The sequence below is a fragment of the Artemia sp. Qi Xiang Cuo genome, chromosome 11 (assembly GCF_049724085.1).
Source record: "Artemia sp. Qi Xiang Cuo chromosome 11, ASM4972408v1, whole genome shotgun sequence".
Classification (NCBI taxonomy): domain Eukaryota; kingdom Metazoa; phylum Arthropoda; class Branchiopoda; order Anostraca; family Artemiidae; genus Artemia; species Artemia sp. Qi Xiang Cuo.
This window is the reverse complement of record NC_142804.1, coordinates 46,860,188-46,886,329: the sequence shown is the minus strand read 5'-3', so window position 1 is coordinate 46,886,329 and position 26,142 is coordinate 46,860,188. Positions and strand designations below refer to the sequence as shown.

Genomic DNA, 26,142 nt, shown 5'->3' with positions numbered 1-26,142 from the left:
TAAATATAAATTCGGTGGATAATTTTTTCGGTCTGAAAATATCAAAAGGCCCTAACAGGTTAAATTCTGCTTCCAATGAGTCCTCATTCAACCGGATCTGTTGCCAACTGTGGCCTGTAGGCGTGGCTAAGAAAAAAAAAGAAATGATGATGAATTTTAAGTGGCTATATTTGGTTTTTTGAAAACAGGGAAGGAGTGATTGGATTTAGCTTAATTTTCGTGTATAAGCTCCCGGGCCCGTGGAATGATTAACATATAATTTTAAGCCAAATCGGAAAACGTTAAAGGGGGGCTGTGGTGGGAGGGTCCAAACTTCCGGCCCAGTTTACCCCATGAAGATAAAGTCGGAGGAGGATGAAATTTTGCAAGTTTCTTAGTTTGAGCTTGGGCTACAAAATGCGATTACCGCCGTCTCTGCGATCTCTAGGACCTGAAATCGCTTAACATTGTGGTGGGTCGCCTCTTTATAGAGGCACAAGTGTGCCTCCTTGACTAGCTAGTCCCAATTTATAATGAAATATATCGATCTTTTATGTAATTAATTAAAAAAAAAATTCCCAAATTTAGTTTTTCAAAAAAAAGTAAAGAACTCCATTAAGTCAAAAATGAACAAAAATAGAATCAAATAATCTACCAAGCTTACAACTACCACATATCAGTATCAATGAATAAATGAAACCCAAAACGAACAGAAATTAAAATAAATAACAGAGTCAAATTCAAATTGAGCAGAAATTAATAAAAGTAGGGTTCTAAACCCTATGCTTTCTAAAAGCCAGAATATAATTTGTACTTTACTGAAAAAAATTCAAATGAATTTACTAAGAAAAATGGGGATCTTCAGTTTAGTATACATATGCTGATATAATTTAATTAATTTTTGATTTCTTAAAGTTATAAAAATGAAAATATTCAAAAGATTTTTTTTTTCAGTATAGTACAAATCATATTCTGGCTTTTAGAAAGCATAAGGTTTAGAACCCGACTTATGTTAATTTCTGCTCGTTTTGAGTTTGACTATTTTTGTTCATTTTTGGTTTAATGGAGTTCCTTACTTTTTTTAAAAAAACATTTTGTGGAATTTATTTTTTAAGTTAATTTCTCTTCGTTTTATATTGGCATAGTCTTTTTCAGGGAGAAAGACCGAGCCTCTTCTAAAGTTAAACAACCATTCCTTCCATAAAAACCTTAAATATTCCCTGGACACAACTTACAACCCTTCCCCCTAATCTCTGGGGTGTCTTTCAACCCCAAAAGCCATGTTATATGATACTTAGACTATTTTGAATAGAATGACTATCTCAAAATTTCTATTAGATGCATTTCGGGACAATACGACATGTGTGTGTGGGGGGGGGGGGAGGGGGAGTAGCTGCCCTCCAATCACTTTGACTCTTAGAAAGAGCACTAGAGCGTCTGATTACCAATCCAATGAGACCCCTCAAATCCCTGAGGACTGGGGGAATTTTTATCCTCAAAAACATAATTTCCAGACCTTTGTGATATGCTCAACAAAATGGTTATCTCAAAATTTTGATTGCAAGTGTTAGGGGAAATGATGGGCTAGGGGGGAGGGGCATGTGCCCTCTGATCACTTTCGACTGATAAAAAGGGCACTAGTCCTCTAAATTTCCCATCGAACGAGCCCTTTTTGAACCTTCTACAACAAAACTTTCCATTGAAACCTTATATGCCCCAAGGGCATAACTTAGGACCCTTGTCCTGAGGATCATGGGGGAAGGGTTGTCATTCTCAAAGACATAATTTTTAGACCTTTCAACTACGTTGAAAAAAATGGTGATATTAAAATGTTGATCAGAAATGTTTAGGGAAATGATGAGCATGGGGCAGGGGTGATTCTCCCTCCAATTACTTTCAACTATTAAAAAGGACAAAAGCCCTCTCAATTTCTAATCCAATGACCCCTTTTTAAAGTTTTTACGACGTTTTCAATAAAAAACATTATATGCCCCAAGGGCATAACTTACAACCATAGCAATGAGGGATGTGGGGGGGGGGGGGGTTTGTCATACTCAAAAACATAATTTCCAGACCCTTCAACTATGTTGAACAAACGAGCCAGGTTAAACTGTTGGTTGAAAAGGTTAGAAAAAATAATGGGCATGGGGGGCATCCTTCTTCTAATCAGCTTTTACTTTCTCTGAGGGAAATAGCCCTCTCAATTCTCAGATTAATAAGCTCATTTTTATATTTCCACTACAAAGCTTTCTATAAAAACCTTATAGGCCTCCAGGGAATAACTTACAACCTTATCCCTGAGGGCTGTGGGGGAGGGGGGTTATCGTACTGAAAAACATAATTTCCGGACCAACTACGTTCAAATAAATGGCTATATCAAAATGTTGATTGGAAGTGTTTTGGGAAATGATGGACGTGGAGGGGGGCATTCGCCCTCCAATCGCTTAACTATTGATAAGGGAACTAGCCCTCTTAACTCCAAATTGAATGAACCATTTTTGAAGTTTCTATGAAAACGCTTTCTATAAAAACCTTGTATGCCCCCAGGGTATAACTTACAACTTTTGCCCTGAGGCTTGTGGGGGGGGGGGGTGTCATCCTCAAAGACCTAATTTCCAGAACTTTAAAATATGACGAACAAAATGGTTATCTCAAAATTTTAAAGATCAAACAAAGCACAAAGCTCTAGTTGAAGATTTGAAACGCCAAAAAGCTAATGGAGAGGCAGACTTGATAATTCGTAAGGGTGCCATTGTACAAAAAACTTGCCAGTTGGAGCAATCCCCCCAATGAATCAAATGTTCCACTGATAACTCTGCCTCCTTCTACCCCTGTAAATTGTTTTAGTGATTATAGTCTTGCACCATCTAATCTTGTCTCTCAACTGCCTAGTTATTGTTCATAATAATGTTTCTATGTCTGATGCAAAGCACATTTTTTTGCAATTTCTTTTGCTTCTATTTCTAGTATTTCTTCTGCAAGAACTTGCTCACCTACTGTTTCATCCTTGTCATTTCGCAGCACGATATCCAATAATATTTCTAGTTCTTTTGTTCCCGCTTATACTAGTCCCGCATCCTCTCAGATTCCTACCTTTCAAGGAATAAAATTCCTTAGTTCCAACATTAATAGCCCCCCTAATAAACTTTCAGAACATCCCTTTTGTATGTTAGTGGCAGAGGTATATGTTGCAGCAATTACAGAAGTTGCATCTAAAAATACCTTGTCAGCCTTATCACCTGATACAATTCCAAATCAATGGTTGCCAACTCTTTTCTAACCTGAATTCCCCACTTCATCACAAAGGAGTGTGTTTATATGTAAGATATAGACTAGAGGTTCGTCTGATTTATTTTGACTCTCTAACTATTCATGGAATTGAGTCTGTTTGGATAAAAATACACAATCAAACAATCTCAATTGTAGTGGGCGATGTTTATAGAAGCACTAGTGTTCACTATTTTTTGGACTCTGAATCTAAATTGGCTGCTATGTTATCACATGTGATGTCCAATTTTACAAGTTATGATCTTGTCCTTCTGGGGGTTTTTTACCTTCCTCAATTCCAATGAATTAATGGATCTGGTTTTTGCACTAGAGATTTTCTTTTTTATCTGCCCTCTCTGATAATTCCCTCTATCAAACAATTTCACAACCAACTCGTTTCAGTGAAGGTCAAGTTTCCAACACTATTGATCTGGTTATTCTCAGTAATCCTGACCTTTTTTATTAAGAATGTAATAACCACACCTGTTGGTAATAGCGACCATGTTTTAATTATTTCAGAGTTATGTTTAGATACTAAACAACCCTCTTCCAAGCAACGAAAATATGTCAATTACAAACTAGTCTCCAAAAGACTTACCAATGTCAATTGGGAACAGCTTATCACCAATAAATGAGAGTTGGTCTAGTGTAAAAACTGTAATTTTACATGCTGAAAAGTTGTACACCAGAATTTTTTGGGCTAAACAGACCAAAAGTCTACCTTTTTCAACTACTGAAACAATTAAGCTAATTAATAGAAAACAACAAGCATGTAATCATTACAGGAAAATAGAAAACATCAGAAAACTATCAACTCTTCAAACTTTTTGTAATCAGACAACCAACCATATCAAGGAGTTGATGAGAAGGTTTGAGGAACAATTGGCTGAGGATGTTAGGGATAATTCTAAATCTTTCTGGCATTGTGGCTCTCAAAAATGCTGCAGCAGACACACACTCCTTGATATCCTGTACAAGTCAACCAGTTGCTGATCCTGAGCTGAAAGTTGAAATTTTCAACCATCAGTTTTCATCTGTTCTTTTCCCTCCAATTTCACAACTGTTTTCTCCCACCTTCTATGTATGATGAATCACATTATATGGAGCCTATTCTGATTAAGGATACAATAGTTCTAAAGGAATTTATGTCCATCAAAATTAATATATCTGCTGGTCCATACTGCATGCATCCTTGTATTCTCCATGAATGTTGAACAGTCTTATATTAGACCTCTTGAAGCAAATAATCTCATACACAGCTCACAGTATGGGTTTTTTTCTGGAAGATCTTTTGATAGAAATCTCCTGGAATCATATGACCATATCACTAAGTTACTTAATACAGGGGTGCCTACTGACACAATTTGTACTTGACTTTTCTAAAGATTTTGACAAACTTTGTCACAAGCAACTTGCAACCAAGTTATGTGCTGTCAAGCTTGAAGAGAAGTCCCCACTCTGGATCCTTGATTTTCTTTATATACAACCTCAATGTGTTCAGTTATTTGATGACTCTAGTAGCTTTATTCTTTCTTCATCTAAGCATGTTTTGAGTAGAGTTCCTCAGGGTAGTGGTTTGGGTCCACCACTTCTTAATATCTTCATCAATGATGCTTCTTTCACTATCAGAAGTAAACTAATGCTCTATGCTGATGACATAAAGCTCATTGGACCACCCTTATCCTGTGAAGATCATATCCTTCTACAAAATAATGTTGGACTGCTTGATCAATGGGCTAAGGTTTGGCTTCTTAAATTTAATGTTTCCAAGTGCCATGTCATTCACTTTGGCAAAATGAACCCTTGTTGCTTTTATTTTCTCTCAATTCATCCACTTTCCTCTATAAATTCTGAGCAAGATCTTGGAATAACAATTGATTTTGAATTAAAATTCAGCACTCACGCTAAGAAGTCTGCTGCTGGTGCTAATTCAACCATGGGGCTGATTATACATACTCTTTACACTTGTTCCTCTAAAGTCATCAATCTTCTATATAAAGGACTTGTGTGTCCTAAGCTTGAAGTTAGAATGTCTCTAGCCTCCCCTTATTAAAAAAAAAACAACAACATAAAACTGTTGGAAGATGTACAGAGATGTGGTACCAGAGTGATATCAAGCAGTCAGGAACTTTCCTACCCTCCAAGACTAGCAAAGCTGAAACTCCCAACTCTTTCATACAGGAGAAATAGAGGTAATGCCATTTTAACCTATAAGTTAATAAGGGCTAATACACTCCCATCATTATTTCCCACTGTCAGGCCTAACTCAATAACTAGAGGTCATCAGTTGAAACTTGTTAAGCAGCCTACCCTATCCAGAGTCTGTGCTCAATTCTTTTCCTCAAGAATCATCAACAGTTGGAATAAACTCTCAGAAGGAACTGTTACTGCTGAATCTGTGGACATCTTCCAACAAAGGCTGGATGCTGAGTGGTCCTCCAGGGAGTGTAAATTCAACTAAAAAGCTATAGATCAGCACAGTGCATCTGGTCACAAAATAATTCTGAATACAACTTAAATCCTCAATTCTGGAGCTCTACAAGGAGAAATCCTTAGATTGCTGAAAGCTGCAATTTAAGATAGATTGAAATTTATTTAACCTAGTATTTGACACAAAACTAAACGAATAAGAAAGGGTGCATGTTACCAGTATGCTAAAGGCACCAATGATTTGACAGTTTTTGTAAAAAAAAAAAACACTTTTTCTACTATGGAAGGCTTAATTTGAAGACTTTTGGTTTGAAAAGGGTTTCAGTATGTAGGAAAAACAACTAGGAATCTAACTTTTTGATTAGAAGTTTGAAGTTTTATCCAAAATGGGTAAAAAAAAACTATTTTCTGAAATTGTAGCATTTTCGCCTATAAATTCAACACAACAGAAAAACACCTGTTTTTGATGCAAGTCAGAAGCCATTTTGACATGTGTAAAAATATCTTTTGGGCAAATACATTCAACATGCCTAGGCCTATTCTGTTTACTTTATTTCTCTTCAACTTTGTTAAATGTGTAAAAGTATAAAACACTATTCAGAGAGTGAAAGCAAAACACTGACAAAATTGTCTTAAGAATAGAAATAAAACTGGATAATGGAGTGAAATTGTGTGACCTAGGTCCTATGACTCTTTTCTTTCCTTTGTTCACAGTGTTACATATATACCACAAGAATAGTATCTCCAATGCTATCTGGAATTTCCCACTTACTCTCAGCTTTAATAGTCCAGCAAAGATTTCTTATGTTCACAGTGAAAATATTGTCAACATTTGACCATTTCAAAGTTAATCTGCCATTTTAATTCACTTTAAAATTTTAGTTTGAACTATCTTTTGTCTGGAAAATCTAGAACCCTTGAAAGGTGCATGTCCTAGTAAAGGTTATTAGAAATTTGTGACACTAAGGAGTTTAACATGTTTCAGTAGCATTTTGGGTGGGATAGAGTCTAGGAAAATGGGAGTAGATTTCAAGAATTTTAAGAAGTTTATTGTCATTATATGACTTAATAGAAATTTCTTTCATATGTAAATTTTAGCTTCATCCAAAACATTGGTAAGATTTTGAAGGGGTTACTTTTGATATTTCTATAACATACTTCAAGGATCAGCAAGCCATCTGCATATTAAGATCTGATTAATCCAATGTTTCATTACTAGACATAAGAGTGGTCCCAAAAAGTTTTCTTGAGGATTTCACACTAAGTAGGGAGGGGTTCAGAGAAAATATTTTAGTATTTTACAACTTGGGATCTAGTCGAAAGAAAACATATACAAAATTTACTAAGAGAGGGTCTACTTCAAAGTTATTCAGTGATGAACAAATTAGGATGTTGTGATGAACCAAGTCAAATGCTTAAAAATATGAAAATGTTATGAGGTCAGGCCAAGCAGTAGTTCCTCAGATGATGGAAAAATATAGTATCTAAAAGTAAAATGACAATTAAAAAAAAACCTTTGTAATGTTTTTCCATCTGATATATCATAGGAAATAATAATCATTAAAATCTCTTATTGTTAAGAAAATACCCATTAATTCAACAACTATGTTTTGAAAGAGGACCCTTGAATTTTTATGCCAATTATTTTTTATCTACTTTACATGTTAAGGGAATTTTGACAGGGACTGTTGCTGTCTGTCAAAAAATTTTTACTAGGTTACTACAATATTATCTTGAATTGCAGCTAAGAGCAATCTAAGGATTTCTCCTTGTAGAGCTCTGGAATGATCACTAGTTTTATTCAGGTTCACTGGTGACCAGGTGCTGTTGCATCTTTGGTAGCATCCCCATTGAGTTTACCCTCTCTGGAGAACCACTCAGCATCTAGCCTTTGTTTGGAAACATCAACAGATTCAGCAATAATTGTTTCATTAGATAACTTGTTCCAATTATTGACAATACATTTTGAGAAGAATTGATTACAGATTCTAGAAATTGTAAATTGCTTGAGTTTCAGGTGACGCCCTCTAGTTCTTGAATTGGTACCAACAGTAGGGAATATTGCTGAGAGAATATTAGCCCTCAATAATTTAAAGGTTAATATGGCATCCCCTGTATCTCTCTTGTAAACAAGTGTAGGGAGATTCAGCTTTGATACTCTTACAGGGTAGGAAAGCTCTTGCATGTCAGATATCACTTTAGTAGCACGTCCCTTCACATCTTCAAGAACTTTTATGTCTTTTCTAAAATATGAAGAGGCAAGAGACATTCCAACTTCAAGCTTAGGACACACAAGTCCCTTATAAAGAAGATTGATGACCTTAGGGAACAAGAGGAAATAGCACGCTTAATTAGTCCCAAGGTCAAACTAGCCCCAGCAGCAGACCTCTAAGCATGAGTGCTGAATTTTAGTTCATTGTTAATTGTGACACCAAGATCTTGCTCATTATTTACAGAGGAGAGTAGGTGGGCTAAGAAAAAATAAGAGTGGTAAGGATTCAATTTGCCAAAGTGAATAGTATGGCACTTAGCAACATTGAATTCAAGAAGCCAGGCCTCAGCCCTTTGACCCAGCAGTTGAAGATTATTTTGTAGCAGGACATGATCTTCACAGGACAAAAAAAAAGATATTCTCAAAAGAAATGAATCCCTTGATGGAAGCCAATATCTATGTTTGAATTTGGCTGAAGGAACACTCTTAGTCAGCCTGGTATTCCACTAGATCAGACAAGCATTTTCAATACTTAGAACTTAGTTTTTTTCAATATTATATTGAAATTATATTGACTGCCTAAATTAACATAATTTTAACTTTTACCATCATAGCTTGCATAATACTGAAAAATGTGACTGCCAAAGCTAATTGAATCAAAGCAGAGAAAAAAAAATTTGGAGATTCACAAGTGAATGTTGATATTGGCCAAATTTCAGACACAATTATCTGTGACATAGCCTCATAATCAATTGTGTTTTGTTTTGTGCTTCCACAATCCCCAAACATTTGGGAATTTTCAAAAAAGTCTTATATACTCTTATAATACTTGGGCCTAGAAGCATCAAAGGGTAAAATTTTACTTTAGCTACTTTTGGCTATCTTGGAATGGAGTTAGGTTAGGGAAATGAAACTTTCAGGGATGAGTCTACAGGTTAAAGTATGTCCCAGAAAGGTATTTTGACATACCTATCTCCACTCTTTCTCCCTCTAGAGGGTCCTGAAATTTGCCTACATGGCAGGTCTATACCTATTGAAATTTTGACAAAACAAAATTTTACCTTAATTTTCAGCTGTCAGTTTCTTTTTCTCTTACTTTACTTCTGAAAATGCAATTCCTGTTATTTGAGTTTTAATTTTTATTTTAAGCCATGTTAATGTTTTTTTTTTATTCAAGAAATGTAGCCTATTTGCATATCTTTAAAACCTTATAAATTGGGATTGAGCAAAGTTGTGAAGCTGAAAAAAAATTCATTGTACTTGATTTAAGCAGAAGATCTATTTTGCAAGGTTTCACCTTTCTAAAACACAGATTTTTAAGGGTCATTGATAGTCAGGACCCTCTAGAGGGAGAAGGGGTGGTGGTAGGTACTTCAAAATACCTGGGAAATACTTTAGCCTGTAGAACCATCCTTGAAAGTTTCTTTTTCCTAACCTAACCCCTTTCCAAGATAGCCAAATGTAGCTAAAGTAGAATTTTACTGCATCAAAGCTTTAAATCTAGCCCTGTTCAAATATGCCTCTTGTCTGAATCTAATGTGGTCACCTTGTCCAAAGTTGGTAGTAAAATCTACTATACATTTAACCATTCTTATTTGTTCAGATAAGTTTCTGCATTTTTTAACTTAGTGAAATTTAGGGTAAGATTCTTGTTTAGTGACTTTTCAAAATCTTGGAAAAAGGTTAGGTTAGGAAAATGAAACTTTCAAGAATAGGGCCATTTTTCACTCATCAATGTGCAAAGATCTTACATCTTTTGTCAGAAAATGCTTAAAAGTGAAATCTTTGAACTATGATCTTACAACTTATGTAATTTTTATGCAAATGTCTTTCATCATTCTGCTCTGATCAGTGGTCTGAAAACAAAGTATATCATCAAAGTTCTCTCATCATTGTTCTATATGGCAGAAAAATAGCATTCTTCACACTTTTTGCTAAGATCAGTGAGCTGTAAGATCTTAGACCAAAGATGAGCTAAAACACAATAAACTTTGCAGAAAGATGCAAGATCTTAGATGTAAGATTTTAGTGCTAAAAAACAGCCCTTATTATTGACTTACAAATAAAGTAATCCTTTTTTATGCTCTTTCCAAATATAGTCATCATTTTTGTTGCAAATGAATTTCACCCCCACCCATATATATACCCAGTTTTCTTGTACTTTATGTAAACAGAAGACCTGTTTTGCAAGGTTTCACTTTAATAATACAAAAACTTCTTATGATCACAAAAGGTGACTGCATTCTAAAGGGAGAGGGTATAGAGGTAGGTACTTTAAAATACCTTCCCAGGGCATACTTTGGTAACTATTTCACAGTTCATATTATTGACTTATGAATAAAGTAAACATACCACTTTATGCCTTTTTTTATGCTCTTTCTAAATAGCCTAATCATTTTGTTACAAATGAATTTTCCCCCACCCCTATATATACCAATTCAGGGTATGTAATTTGCACATTAGGGAGTGGGGATAAAGTTTAAGCTTCCCTCTCATTTGCATCAGAAATAAACTTTACCCCCCCTCTCTAATATGCAAATATATACCCTGAATTGGGGTAAATATTTACCAAATCATATTATTGAGTTACAACTATAGTGAATATACCACTTTAGGCCTTTTTTTATGCTATTTAAGAATATAATAATAATTTTTGTTGGAAATGAATTTTAGCCCCCACCCATATATATACCAGTTCAGGGTATATATTTGCACATTAATAGGTTGGGGGAAAGTTTAAACTTACCTCTCATTTACATCTGAAATAAAATTACCCTCACCCCCCTAATGTGCAAATATATACCCTGAATTTAGTATATATATAGGGTTGGGGCTAAAATTCATTTTCAAAAAAAATGATAATAATATTTGTAAAGAGCATAAAAAAGGCATCAAGAGATATATTCACTTTATTCATAACTCAATAATATGATTTGGTAAATATTTACCAAAAACTGGGCAAATATATACCAAATCATATTATTGAGTTAGGAATGAAGTGAATACACCATTTGATGCCTTTTTTATGCTGATTATGACTATAATAATCATTTATGTTGTAAATGTATTTTACCCCCCCCCCCCCCTATATATGCCAATTCAGGGTATATATTTCTGCATTAGGGGGGGGGGTAAAGTTTAAACTTACCTCCCATTTAAATCAGAAAAAAAATTTGCCCCCACCCCCCAAATGTAGAAATATAAGCTATACCGTGAATTGGCATATATAGGGGGGGGGCTGAAATTCATTTCCAATAGAAATGATTATTATATTTTTAATCAGCATAAAAAAAGGCAGTAAATATATACCAAATCCTATTATTGAGTTAGGAATAAAGTGAATACACAATTTGATGCCTTTTTTTATGCTGATTACAAATTTAGTAATCATTTCTATCAGAAATGAATTTTAACCCCCCTATATATGCCAATTCAGGGTATAAAGTTCTCACTACGGGGGGTGGGGTTAAATCTCAAACTTACCCCCCAGTTCCATCAAATATAAAATTTGCCCCCCCCCTAATGTGGAAATATGTACAATGAGTTGGCATCAAGAGGGGGGGGGGGCTGACATTAAATTACGAAGTAAATGATTATTATATTTGTAATAAGCATAAAAAAAGACATTGAATGGTGTATTCACTTTATTCCTAACTCAATAATATGATTTGGTATATATTTACCAAAAAGGCATCAAATGGTGTAGGCCTATTCACTTTATTCCTAACTCAATAATATGATTTGGTATATATTTACCAAAAACTGTTCTTTGCTTCACAACTTTGCTCATTCCTAGTTTATGAGGCTTGAATCCACTGGCAGATCCAAGGGGGCCCAAGATTTTTCTGGCACCCTCTTTCCCTTTTTTTCTTTTTATAACCCTTTTTTTTAGAATAAATTTACCTATTTGGAAAATTATTGGCAACTTTGTCACAATGCCTTCCCCCCCCCCCACCCCCCTAAGATTTTGCTCATTGGCATCCTTGCAATATTTTCCACTCCCCATGATTTTGCTCTAGATCCACCTCTGGAAAGATCTGCAGTTAGCCTACACTTCCAAAATTTAGAAGAAAAAAAATATTGATCACCAGGATGAAGTCATCTCCTGGACCTAAAATTGCTTACCCAATAGTTCTAAAAATGAAAATTATTCTTGAAAAAACTATCAACATTTACAACTTTAAAATGATAAGTTTTTGATTTCCTTTGCTGTTTTGATATTTTGCTTAAAAGTAATAATATAAAGTGAACTTAAAATTAGTTTCAGAAATTAAACACTTCATGAAAATTTTTATAATTATTTGAGATTACTTTGTCAGGAGCTTTCAAATGAGTTGTCAAATGATTATATTCAAAAAAAAAAAAAAATCTTTGTATGGGTAGCCCAATTTTGCTTCTTCATTTTTTAGTCAAAAGCACAAACGGCATAATATTTGAAAGCTATCCTTTTTCTGAACATGCTTCTAGCGTTATTTTCTACATCAAACCTTAAAAAGCCACAGAAACCTCTTTCACCTCCCATCTCCTCTTCCCTCTCAAACCCCCAATGTTTAAACAAGAAAAAATGGAAATTCGTAAAAAGATTCGTTATTGTAGGGTATATCTTAAGAAAAAGAAGTTTCCACAGCCTAGGTAACCATACCCCTTCACTACTCTTATAACTCCACTCCCGTAACTAAAATTTTCTTCAGATGTCTTTGCTCCCCTTGCAAAAACCATTACTGTTGACTTCTATATATTTAAAACCATTCTTTTTTCCTTGATGCTTCGTTCAGACACATAAGAAGATGGTATGGGGGTGTGCGTAAATTTGAATAACATAAGTTTAGGAGCGTGGTACGTAAAAGTGTTTTAAAATTAATAAAAGGAAGGCTTTTGAAAACTATAGTCGTAACAAATTTTTATGGGGTCGTACTCAGATCTAAACTGTCAAGGTCTCAGAACACAGTAGGTAAGAAATGTGGTTTGAAATTAATAAAAAGAAGCCTTTCAAAAAGTATGTTGATAAGAAGTTGATATGACACGCCACATCGTATAAATGTTAGAATGTGATTAGAATATATTCATCCTTTCACAAGTCGATTGATTCAATTTGCCTAGCTTCACTTCTTGGCTGCACTCCTCACCAACTTCTTATCACCATGGTTTTCGAAAGGCTTCTTATTATTGATTAAATAAAAAAAAAACAAGTTTTTTTAACTGAAAGTAAGGAGCGACGTTAAAAGTTTAAACAATCAGAAATTATTCCGGATATGAAAGGGGCTGTCCCCTCCTCAACACCTCGCTTTTTACGCTAAAGTTTTTTATTGTTTGAAAAAATAGCGTTGTGGGAAAGTCAAACTTTAGCGTAAAGAGCGAGGCGTTGAGGAGGGGACAGCCCCTTTCATATAAGGAATAATTTCTGTTTGTTTTAAGTTTTAACGTCGCTCCTTACTTTCAGTCAAAATAAACTTTTTTTTTTTTATTTAATCAGTGGGGAATTCAGGTTAGAAAAGAGTTGACAACCATTGATTTGGAATTGTATCAGGAAATAAGGCTGACAAGGTGTTTTTAGATACAACTTCTGTAATTGCTGCAACATCTACCTCTACCACTAACATACAAAAAGGATGTTCTTAAAGTTTATTAGGGGGGCTATTAACATTGGAACTAAGGAACTTCATTCCTTGAAAGGTAGGAATCTGAGAGGATGCAGGACTAGTATAAGCGGGAACAAAAGAACTAGGAATATTATTGGATATGGTGCTGTGAAATGACAAGGATGAAACAGTATGTGAGCAAGTTCTCGCAGAAGAAATACTAGAAATAGAAGCAAAAGAAATTGCAAAAAAATGTGCTTTGCATCAGACAAAGAAACATAATTATGAACAATACTAGGCAGTTGAGAGACAAGATTAGATGGTGCAAGACTATAATCACTAAAACAATTTACAAGGGTAGAAGGAGGCAGAGTTATCAGTGGAACATTTGATTCATTGGGGGGATTGCTCCAACTGGCAAGTTTTTTGTACAATGGCACCCTTACGAATTATCAAGTCTGCCTCTCCCTTAGCTTTTTGGCGTTTCAAATCCTGAACTAGAGGTTTGTGCTTTGTTTGATCTTCCTTATGACTGTCACCATAGAAACAGATTCCAAACGAAAGATTTCTGTATGATTCGTTTTTTCAATTCAGTTGATGACACAGAGAAAAGAAGAGGAGGGGTGGCTACCTGAGGGTTCTTAGCTACTTGTAAGTCTTTTTACGTTTACTGGGTGGACGCCAATATCCACTCCGTAGGCGAAGGCTAGATAATTATACAGGAAAACAGTATAATCAGTCTGGGGGGGGGGATTCCTTTTGCAATAATATTCAACTGACTTTCAAAACGCTGACGCTCAGAACCATCAATCTGATGAACATCATTCTCAGTCAAGGGAGCTACAGGAAGTTTAGACAGATCTGTAGTCACTGCAAAAGCCACTAGGTCCTGGATAGTTGACACAAAGCATACAGATTGAAGTGAATTTTCTATGTGTGATACTTTACTTGCAATAGCACTGAACTGGGCAGAAATGTCACTTTTGATGTCAGTCCTCAGCTGGAAAAAGGCTAGGGATAACTGACTAGTTGTAACAAACTCCTTTATTAGATCTTCCCTGGCAGTTTTCAAAGAATTATCCATGACAGAAGCTAGCTTTGCTATCATAGCCTGCTCACTACTAGGAGAAGGGCTAACTTTATAGGCCGGGCAGGAATATGCCCAGCCTGTAAAGTTAGCTGCTGTCACTACATGTAAGTGACACCGCTAGGTAACTTACCCAGTAATGGTAAGTTTTAGATCAAACTTACTGGTAAGTTTCATAAGTGGTAACTTCAGGTTCTTGATGAACAAAAATGTTCTCAATTGATACGAATCCATCCTCAAGAGAGCTGCCACTTCACTAAAATCTATTGTAAAAAATTTCATTCATCAGATTCAATGCATGAGTCATACCCCTTTGAGCTTATGCTGATATTCTTCTTCTTCTTCTTCTAATTCACAGCAGGCGGGCTATTCAGTTGATACTATTTAGCCCTCTTCTTTTTGCTTCACTCTGTGGGTTACAGAGCTACTGTCTTGGTTGTCTCTTGTTTATTAGATATTCTCAGATATCTTTCAGTAGATCTTTTGACTCAAGGAGTTCAAATATAAGATGATAGATATCGATTTCTGGGCTCTGTGTGCATGTATAGTTGGCTAGGCTCTTGGCTGATAATGAGATTTTGTGGTGTTTTGAAGCATTTTAACAGTTTAGAAAGCAGGGTATGTTGTGCAGATGTAAGCATATTACATTCAAATAGGCAATGGTCAATTGTTTCATTATTCATATTACAATGCCTGCAAAGAGGGGACTGGGGAATTGAACCACTTGAATTAGAAAACTTATATGAAAATGTAAGAAAATTTAGTCCATTTGTTCCAGAACGGCTTCTATGATAAATTTTAGAAAGATACTTATTGGGAAAGGGGTAAAGGATAGGGTTAATCTTATTAAAATTAATATCTGATAGCCTCCATTGGTAAATATCTCTAATTGGGATTGGTCTCCCACTTGGCTGGTCAATATTTATAGCATTTTTTTGCTATTTCATCAACCTGATGATTACCCCTATGTCAGAGTGGCTAGGAATGTACTGAAAATAACTTTTTATACCACTTGAAGCAAGATTATCAATAATACTGAGACAATGACAAGTGTCAATGTCCAACTTATATTGAGGACCTGAGGCCAGCAACTCAAGGCTTGATAGAGAGTTGAAATATATGATAATATTATTTGAATTTACAATCAAAGGTTGGTTTTCTTTAAGGTGTTCTAATGGCATGATTATGGCATTTAACTCAGCAGACATTATAGATAAATTATTATATAATCTCCCACCCGTTGCAATATTCAGGTGAGGAAGGAAAACCCCACTGGCAACCTTTTCATTCATTTTTGACCCATCAAGAAATTTTTGTAAGTGATTTTTATTTGTAATTGTATTAAGTTCGGCAAATATTTTTTGGACAAAAGCAATGGGGGTTAAATCTTTATTCCACTTTGAGAAGTCATTATTTATTATGGGACTTGACCAATTCCATGGGGGGGGGGGGGGGTCGGGGGAAAGTGGGTGCAATAGACTTTGATGGTATGGGGAACTTCTTCTGAATATTGGCATACTCATCTGCAATGCCTCTATACATGGCTAGATTTCTTAACCAATTATGTAGTGTGTGTGAGCTATTTGATTCAATTTGTGCAATTGTGTCAATTGTTAATCCACTCTTCATAAGCAGAAACTTGGTGCTTGTGGGTTTCCTAAGACCAAATATGAGACGTATTATATCATTTTGTGTTGTTTCAATTTTTTGCATCTGGGTCTTTGCACAAGCACCATAGACAATGAGCCCATAGTCAATATGGGGTCTTATATGTGATTTATAAAACTGGAATAAGGTTTTCTCCTTACAACCCCAAGGTGTGGAAAGAAGTCTTTTTAGTATATTTGCTTTTCCATAGCATTTTTTTATTGTGTTTGAAATGTGTAGGTGGAAATTAAGTTTTTGGTCAAGCATGAGTCCTAGGTAATTAATATGATTATCTTCTGGAATAGTTGTTTTATTTAGAGTTAGTTTTGCATTAACATGGTTTCGCTTCCGGTGAAATTGGATTATTTTTGACTTGGTGTGGTGCAATGGGTAAATCTGAATGTTGAGGGAATTTTTCAAGCGGGAAAAGTGACTTTGGCAGATTTGACTGTGCTATCTGGAAGGTGTTGCCAGATGACCATAGCACTAGATCATCAGCATATTGTAGATTCGTGTGGGGTAGGTTCATGTCCCAGAGATATAGGGCAAATAGGAGACAACTGAGGACTGCTCCCTGAGGTAGGCCTTTGGCTATTGTCTTTTGGGGTGAAGAGGCTGAACCAACACAAACGATGAAACTTCGCACTTCTATGAAGGATTTAATAAAAGATACTAGCTTAGGGGGTACTCCAAGGTTTGCAAGTTTGTTTAAAAGGATTTGGTGGTTCACATTGTCATATGCCCCTTCAAAATCTAGGAAAGCTGCAACTAGGACATTATTTTTTGAGAAAGATTCATTCATTGCACTTGTTAGCAAAATGAAGGCATCTGTTGAGGAATGGTGTTTCCTAAATCCAGTTTGAGTGTGAAGGATCATATTACTTTTTTAAACAAACCAGAGGAGTCTCTAATATATCATTTCCACCATTATTTTCACCATCACAGGGGTAATCATTATGGGCCTATAAGACTCAGGGTTATCTTTTCTTTTATTTTTCTTTAGCATTGGTAGGAGGGACGAACATTTCCATATATTGGGGAACCTAGAAGATGCCCAAGCGTGATTATAACAATTTAGCAATTCTTGTTTGTATGAAGGTGCGAGATTCTTTATCCATGTAGAGTGTAAATTGTCATAGCTGCCGCTAGTTTTGGTTCTAATATGATGTATTGCATTATTCAATTCCTGGATTGAAAATGGATTAGTTATGTACTCGGATCCTGGGCGTGGTTGGTAGGAACTTGGGTTCATAGGAATTGTGGACAGTTTGCTTTGATTATTTGATGTTAGCTTATTAACAAAAAGAGTTGCAAATAGGTTAGCTTTTCCATTATCATTGTCATAATGGGTATTATTATGTATAAGCTCATACAGGAGTGGGTTGGGGGAAGTCTTTTTCCCACAGATGTGGCTTATGACTTTATGTATAATTGGCTCATGCGTTTCTCTGGAGAGATTATTTGCAAAATTATTCCAGTATTTATATTTAGCATCTATTATAGTCCTTTTTAGATTAGATTCTGCTTGTAATTTTTTTAAATATGTAGTAGGTGATGGTTTTTTTATGAATTCTGTCCTAGCTGCCTTTTTTATCCTCCATTTATTTAGGCACTCATTTTTCCACCATGCTTTAGGAATTTGTTTAGGGAATGTTTTCTTAGGTGTTGTCGTGGGGATAGCATCATTCGCTGTATTTATTAGTAAAGATGTCAAGGCTTCAGCATGTGTGTCAACTGTTGTGTTAGAAATGCATGAACTTTGGGTGAAACTTGTAATTTCATCATTTTGCTTATTTTGGAACATAGACCAATTTGCTTTAGAGTTTACATAGTTGGAGGTCTGAGATAAAGTATCAGCAGGTTCGGTTAGAGACCAAACTATAGAAAAGGTTTCAGTACATTGAATATCTTTTTTATTAATCTAAATTCTTTTAAACATGTTTAAAGAAACAATTTGTTCGTCAAATGTTGAGAATCTGCCACTTTTGGGGTTGAAATATGTGTTAAGGTTTGGAGGAGTAGCAAAAGCTAATTCATTATTATTTGAAGTCATAGGCTCAATGAATTTACCAGCTTTATTTGCTGGTTTATTCCCCCACAAAAGGCTGTGGGCATTGAAATCACCACAAATAATGATATTTTTTAACATATTAGAATTATTTATATAATTAAAGAAATCCTTGGCATCTGTAGTTTGGCCATTATGGTTATAAAAGCTTATTATGTAGGTTTTTAAATTATTCAGCCAAACACTGATACCAATTACATCAACATCATTTGCAAAATCTGGAAAATTGATACCACAAAATTTTATATTATTTTTAACTAATAAAGCTACCCCATCTCCTTTTCTCTCTGAAGATCTATCCTTTCTCAGGATAGTATATCCCAGAGACTTAATTTGTTGATTTTGGGTTAAATGATTTTCCTGGAGGAAAGCAATATTAATGGAATTATTATTCATAAATGATATTAGTTCATTTAGCTTATTTTCTGTGAGTGATCTTACATTCTATTGGAGTATTGATAAATGTTGTGTTGTTGATTTATTATTCATATGACTGTGTATCAATGTACAGCTTTGTTAAAAGTAAAGCAAGATCTTTTTTTGCTTGAATGAGCATATCATCTGGGATGTAGATTTTTGCCAATTCTGCAATAATTTTTGTTTTCTGTAGTTGATGTATGTTCATGGCCTGAACTGCATTACAGTTTAGAATGAATAAGCATATATTTGGGGATTGCATTTTTGGTTGTGATTCCTGTTTGTCGGTTAAGGGATTAATTCCAGGTAGTATTTCCGGTTTGTTTCTTCTTGGGAGGGGGGGGGGCCAGGCTGACCTCATCTCACCGGACAAGGAGGCTTGTTGGCTTGGTGATATTGCTCTGTTGGTCTACCCCTTTGTCATTTTCTTCCTGAGAAAAAAAGAGGGATACGCAATGAGTCAGTCAGTCTGAATAAATAATACGTTCACAGCAGAGCTCAATTTAATTTGGTGAATTTTTGACTTTTTAATCGAATTTTTGATTGTCTATCTTTAACTATAGAATAAATAATCAGTAAATTATAAATCCGGCTATAATGTGGGTAGTAAGGTCTATTAATGCAAAATATTCCATCTAATTGAAAGGATAAACAAAATGAAATTGAATATTTGATATATAATGATATTAAATGTTGAAAGATCCATCAGTTCTAGACTTTAGTTCACTGTAATTTCATTTTCATTTTCAATGCTGTAAGAACTGGAAAAGCAAATATTTATAATATAATTCTTTTTCAGTGAAGCGCCAATGACAAAGCAGGATTTGGTTTTTACAGTTAAGGAAGGGGGCAGTATCCAAACTCTTGTTTATAGTGAAACTATATTTATCTTGAACAATTCTAGAAAGAACTAATAAATTAAACTGAATATTTTATGTACAATGTTATTAATTACTGAATGCTCTTCCATTCAAAATTTTACTGTAATTTTAATGTTTATTTTCAATATCAAATACAAAAAAAAATATTTTTAATAAAGTCGTTTTGAGTAAAGCGCCAATGAAGCAGTAGGTTTTAGACTTTTACAGTGAGAGAAGGAAGTGATACCCAAACTCTTGTTTGTTGTGATTTTTGTTTGTTTCAAGCTTCATTTGCATATTCAATTTAAGTTTCACTCGTTTTAAAATTTATTTATTCATACAATTTTTTGACACTCTTGATACACATGGTAGCTTTAGGTTTGGTTTTACACACCTCCTCAACTTTCCCGAAAAGTCAAAACTTATTGCCTATTCTTTTCCTGAGACATTGTATCTGGTCCATTTTGACAACGTGAATGCACTGATGCCCTTTTGATTTAGTTCAAAAGTTGTAGCAGTACTAATAGCCCCATGAGTTTCAACTTAACACCCTCAAACGTTCCTGGGATATTACTGATATGCCCTTTTGACAGTCTGCTTGTACATAGTTCCTTTTGAATTAGATTTATCTAAACATAAACTTTCCCCAAAGTTTCTAACCAGAAAATTGAGCAACCAGAGAGAAATTAAAAAATAGTTACCTCAAAATGTCAATCAGATGTTCTAACGGGAAACAAAAGGACCAGCTATCATAACAGTTTTAGGACAGGGGATGGTTGGTTGACTAGAACTCTCAATTTACCATCAAATGAGCATCCTCTGAAGTTTCTACAATCACAAGGGGGAAGTTGGGGATGAGAAAGAGGCAGTCCTTCTTCTATATGGAATATATTCTGCTAATTTTGGGGTTTAATGTTACCATTTGTTTTCATAATAGTAGCATAGACCAGAAATACTCCCAGAAATCAAGAGGGACTAAATATCAATTTCTACCTCCACCCCCTGGCCCTTTCTTAGAACTAATTATGTATTTACCCAAAGGCTCAATGAGAGTTAGGATGTTTTAGTATTAAAATGCACCCTTTAAGGCATCTGCCCCCCACCAAAGTTTATTTGACCACCCTTCCCATAAAAATCTTATTTCTTAACAACAGGCAACTTGCATAGCTTATAGCCCTTTCCTTTGGGGGTGGAGGGGGAGTTGTCAAAACCAGAGGTATGGTTATTTGGCCTTTGGACTATTTTGAACAAACTGGCTCTCTCAAAATTTTGACTGGATGAGTTTGGGGAAAAGGGGGGGGAGGGATAATCTAGGGTAAATTATCCACGGAGGGGAATTTTCTGGGGGGCACCTAGATCCCATTTTGACAACCTTGATGTTCTTCAACTCTTGTGCAGTATATGGAGTTGCACTCCATAGTAGCAGTATTAGAAGTAGTAGTAACAATGAAAATTTTCAATTAAAACCATTAGTTGTTCCCGAGATTTTAGTGGCACCCTTCAGATAACCTGCATGCCCCCCTTGCAATTTCATAGTTTTACAAACCACTAAACTACTTTCCCTGACAGTTTGGACTTAATACCCTATTCAGTGCCTGAGATATTGCACCTTTGCCACTTTAGCAACCTTGATGCACTTAAACTCTTTTGATTTAGCTTAATAGCTGTAGTAGTAGTAATATTAGTCGTTGTAGTATTAGCAGTAGGAGTAGTATCAATAGCCCAGAGAGATTCAACTTATTACCCTCAGCCATTCCTGGGATATTTTTGATATGGTGTTTTGACAACCTGCATGCATATAGTGTGTTTGGATTTAATTTTACATCCAACACAACTTTTCCTGGCAATTTCAGCTTAAAACCCTATTCTATTTCTGAGATATACTGCCTATGCTGTTTTGACAACATGGATGCACATAGTGTATCCAGATTGCTCTCCAGGTTCCGCAATACCCTTAGCCTTAGTGGTAGCAATGGTCATAATAGTGGTAGCAGTAGTAGTATGCATATAGTACGTTTTGGTTAGTTTGACACCCCCTCAACATGCTCTGAAAGTTAAAAGTTAATACTCTAAGCAGTTTCTGAGATATTGCTGATACACCCTTTTGGCAACCTACATAAACATATTTTGTTTTGATATAGTTCTACATCTTTTCAGAACATGTTTTTGGGGAACTTTCAGAGAACGTTATTGGGGATGTTGAATAAAATCAAAAGACGTTATTTGCATCCAATAGTTCAACTTGATACCCTAAGCTTCTACTGAGATATTGCTGATGCACCCTTTTTACAACTTGGATTTGAAAAACTTATGTTTATATTTACTTTAATATCCCCTCAAAGCTCCTTGTCTTAGTCTTAGTTGTAGTAGTAGGAGTATCATCAGTTTCTTTGACTTCACAAGCCTTATAAATATCAGTATTGAAAAGCAGCATAGGCTTTGTAGACTCAAATGCCAAACAACAAGAGCCACATGCTGACAACCACAGCCTGAACACAAGTATTGAGTTCAACATGGGCAAGAGCATACAGTTTCTGAGCTAGTTCTTAATGAAATTGATCATAGAAAAGGACTGCTCCACTATTGCATTGCTAATTGGTAAACTCAACAGGGTCAATGCCCACAAGATAATGTGGGACAGCTATTCAGAACTGAGAGGAGTCTTTGGGGATTGTTCCTCTGCACGCAAATGAACCAATTAACGTCCAACAGTTTCCTCCACTGATTCTCCAAGGTACTGAGATCAGTGGTAGCAACAATTCTCAATGGCAAGTCTCCAAATCAGGGTTGAAACTGAGACAAGCAAATCACAGGGGATAAAAATTTCAGTTTGAAGAGCAAAATGCAGAGCAGGAGGAATTTGTTTAAGAACCACTTTAGCTGCAGTTTTCAGGAACGCAAAACACCATTTTTGATTTTGCTCTTCTCTGTGTCTGAAAGTTTAAATTTGGCCAGTTCAATCAGGAACTCATGTCTGTAATCAACTTGATCTGGCGGCAAATAATTGATTTTGAAGTCCATATTAACCATCACAGACACTACAGATGAGCAGAGTATCCTATGCAGGAGATTTAGTATCAAACCCTGCAGCTCTTACAAAATTGGTCAGCTACTTTACCCCTAACTCCCTCCCCTAATGTGCAAATATATAACCAAATTATATATTTCCTATGCATTCTGCCACCTATCACTTGATTTCTGGTTCTTGTTTTGTCACAGTTGATTAAATTTACTGGTACAATGAATGAATGTCAGCCATGTATTTGCACATTAAGGGGGAGGGCCTGGGTGTAATACATAGCAAGGCTACAAGCAAGATATTTGCAACAATTATTTCTGTATATTATCAAGCATAAATAATGTTTTTTAACATGCTTCCTTCTCTAGGTATATACCATTGCAAGTAGGGAAATCTGCATATTACAAAGTATAAATTGTTTTCTTAACATGATTTTTTCGCAACAGCCCCAATTCTTGGCCAGATCTGACAAATATATCAAAAAAGGATAGATCTGTATAAAATTCAAGTCTTGCCTTAATTCGAGCAGCAATTAAATCCCTTGTAGTAATCGTAATAAGAAACTTCTCAATTATATTCCTTTAAATTACCAATATTGTACTTGCATCCCAGTGTGGCCAGATTGGCTTATTTTACGCCAAACTGGCTTATTTTGTTGGCGACTGGCGTGAAAATTTTTGGAACTGGCTTGTGGCTTAAAACTTGGCTATTTTTATTTTGAGCTGGCTTATTTCTTGGCGTGATTTACTTTTTCGGGAAGAATTTATATTTTTTGGCAATTCATCCGATTTTCGAACGAACGAATGCTCAGGAAAGGTCAAAATCACGTTTTAACTCTATGGTCAAAATACGAATCTAACCGCGGCAATGCGGTGAAGTTTTCAAATCCTAAGAAACACGTGGCTTCGTAACAACAGCATAAAAAGCATTAGCCATTAATTCATGGGGTTGAACTACAGCTGAAGGTACAGTATATTAGCTGTTACTTATTAGTATAGAATAACGCCAGGAATCAAACTCATAACAGACATGTCTGTAACATCTACAGATCCTGTTTAACTGTTTAGTTCATGTGAGTCGTCATGTACACTCTAGCTATTTTCTGTGGATTGTATCTCTGTACAAACAGATTGGGTACACAGCCTAGCCGACTGGGTACACAGCCCAATGCATTGGGTACTGCCCCCGATATAGTGGGTACCCCCATACCCGTTTTCACTTTTTGTCTAGGCCTATTCTGAGAAAATACATTTATTTATATTTGAGGTTTTCTGTGCATCACTTCAGTTTAAATATGCTCAAAGGAAGAAGCAAATTGGTCATTGGTTTTCTCAGAATACATGCAAAAATGAAAATCGTTGTGAGGCAGTTGGGGATATTAATTGTTTTATGTAATACCATCAACATAATGTACTACTTCACCCCTGCAGTAGTACCCCACAGGATCTGTACCTAAGAATTTGAGTGCTACACCTCACAACCAGTACTACATTAAACATGTCATAGGTCCTACTACGCTCTATATGGAGTAGGTCCTGCTATGCTATATATGGAGTAGTACACTTGGTTAGATGTAGGTATCAAATCCTGAGGTACAGATCCTGTGGTACACTACTACAATGGTGAAGGAGTACATTATATGTTGATGGTTGTACATAAAACAATTAATCCCTAACTGGTATGGGGGGGGTACCCAATGCATTGAGGTGTGAACCTCAATGCATTGGCTACCAGCAAATTGGGTACATGCCACAGAAAAATAGTTGGTGTACATGACTGGTTTGCACCCCCATTTTTAGCAGTGATGAGTATCAGCTTGTGACAGAAGCAGGATAAGTAGATGAGTTATCCTTACTTTGATGTCTGATTTCTTTGTTACTGTTGCTGTAGCCTAGGCCTATAGGGTCGCCTAGGGACAATGCAATTTAAGGTAATAATAATTTACTGGCCAACTTTTATTTCATAAAGACAATATATTTATTTATATTTGAGGCTTTCTTTGCATCACTTCAGTTTAATTATGCTCAAAGGAAGAAGCAAACTGGTCATGGGTTTTCTCAGAATGCATGCAAACGTGAAAATCGGTATGGGGCAGTTAGGTATATTAATAGTTAGGGATATTACGTCGACGAACTTGGCTTCGCGGAAAGCGGAGCTGGTCTTGGCTGCTCATGTAGCCTGTCACTCGTCGGTGAGAACAATCGACCATCTTTCTACTATCATCAAAGACTTATTTCCTTGGCTTATTGGTGAATCGGTGAGGCTAAAAAAACTAAATGTTCCGCTCTCATTAAGAATGTGCTTAGACCTGAAACCCCTGAAGGAGATAGTGGCTGACATTGGAGATGGTAAGTACTCTCTAATAATGGATGAGTCAACTGATGTCTCTACAATGAAGTTCATGTGTATTTGCATTCGATATTACAGCCCGAAGTTGAAAAAGATAGTGTGTACTGCGTTAGGAATGGTTGAAGTACCATCAACTACAGCTATTATACTCCACGCAGAACTCACAAAATTTCTTGCAGAGTGCAAAGTACCTCTCAAAAACCTGATTGGTATTGGTACTGATGGGGCAAATAACATGTGGGGCGCAAATCACTCTCTATTTACATAGCTGAAAGCAGATGGGTTACCTCACCTTCAGCTTGTCAAATGTTTTTGCCACTCTCTGCACTTGTGCGCCTCTGAGGCGGTGGAAGAGTTGCCGAGCAACCTAGAATTTATGCTCTCGGAAACGTACAAGTGGTTTAGTGTAAGCCCGTTGCGAAGGGAAGCGTACGGCCAGATATATAGGCTGATAAATAATGGAAATTCGCCCCTTAAAATTGTGGCCCCTTCAAGTTCACGCTGGTTGTCGCGATACACCGCAGTGTGTAGAGTTGATGAGCAATACCTCGAACTGACAACACATTTCCGCATTGCCAAGGAAAAAGAGCGGTGCTAGACTGCAAGAACTTTACACGAAATGTACAGTGATAAGTGCAACCATCTATACATTGTTTTTCTGAAACCGCTATTGGCCGACTTTCAGAGGGTGAACATACTATTTCAACATTTGAATGGAGACCAATTTCGTCTGTTTCAAGAGCTGAAAGATTTGGTCATGTGCATCCTGCGCAGGATCCTTCGACCGTCTGCAGTGTCCCTTAACGTCAACCTTGAGTTTCTAATTGACTACCGGCCTGTCCACCAGGTAGACTTTGGTCGTTTGTTTGTTTCTGTCATCAGTGAAACTGATATTCCGAGCGATATGAAAGAGGAAATAAAGCTTCGCAGTTACGGCTTTCTCAAGACGGCTGCGAGTTCAGTTCTGAAACGTTTACCTCTTGCCATTGATTCCCTTCTGAAATTGAGAATCCTCTCTCCGACAATATGTTTATCTCAGACTAGACCCAGATTCGCCGACCAACCTCTTAGTGTGATTCCAGTGACAGAATTTGGAGACATGGAAAACCAGTGGAGACGCCTGCTCGAGGTTGACTGGAATGAACATTGTGGCGGAGAACTTCCAAAAGACTCCTCTGAGTTCTGGATCCACGTGCTTCAGTTTTGCGACCCTATTGGAGAGCCAGTC

At 36.0% G+C, this 26,142-nt stretch overlaps 2 protein-coding genes across 4 annotated transcripts in view; one reads left to right on the top strand and one right to left on the bottom strand.

The window, feature by feature from the left end:
• The window catches only part of LOC148947049 (uncharacterized), a 136,087-nt gene extending 112,913 nt beyond the window's left edge, over positions 1 to 23,174 (bottom strand). The window contains exon 1 of one of the 3 annotated variants that reach the window (XM_089096838.1): positions 23,081 to 23,174. The gene's annotated coding sequence lies outside the window, so the exon portion shown is untranslated. Of the gene's footprint in view, positions 1 to 8,949; positions 9,130 to 12,013; positions 12,152 to 23,080 lie in introns of those variants that run through there. The other 2 variants (XM_089096837.1, XM_089096839.1) reach the window with 2 other exon arrangements.
• A 338-nt stretch (positions 23,175 to 23,512) lies between these two features.
• The window catches only part of LOC148947048 (uncharacterized), a 60,262-nt gene continuing 57,632 nt past the window's right edge, over positions 23,513 to 26,142 (top strand). Inside the window, exon 1 of the mRNA XM_089096842.1 lies at positions 23,513 to 23,530. The gene's annotated coding sequence lies outside the window, so the exon portion shown is untranslated. The remainder of the gene's footprint in view (positions 23,531 to 26,142) is intronic.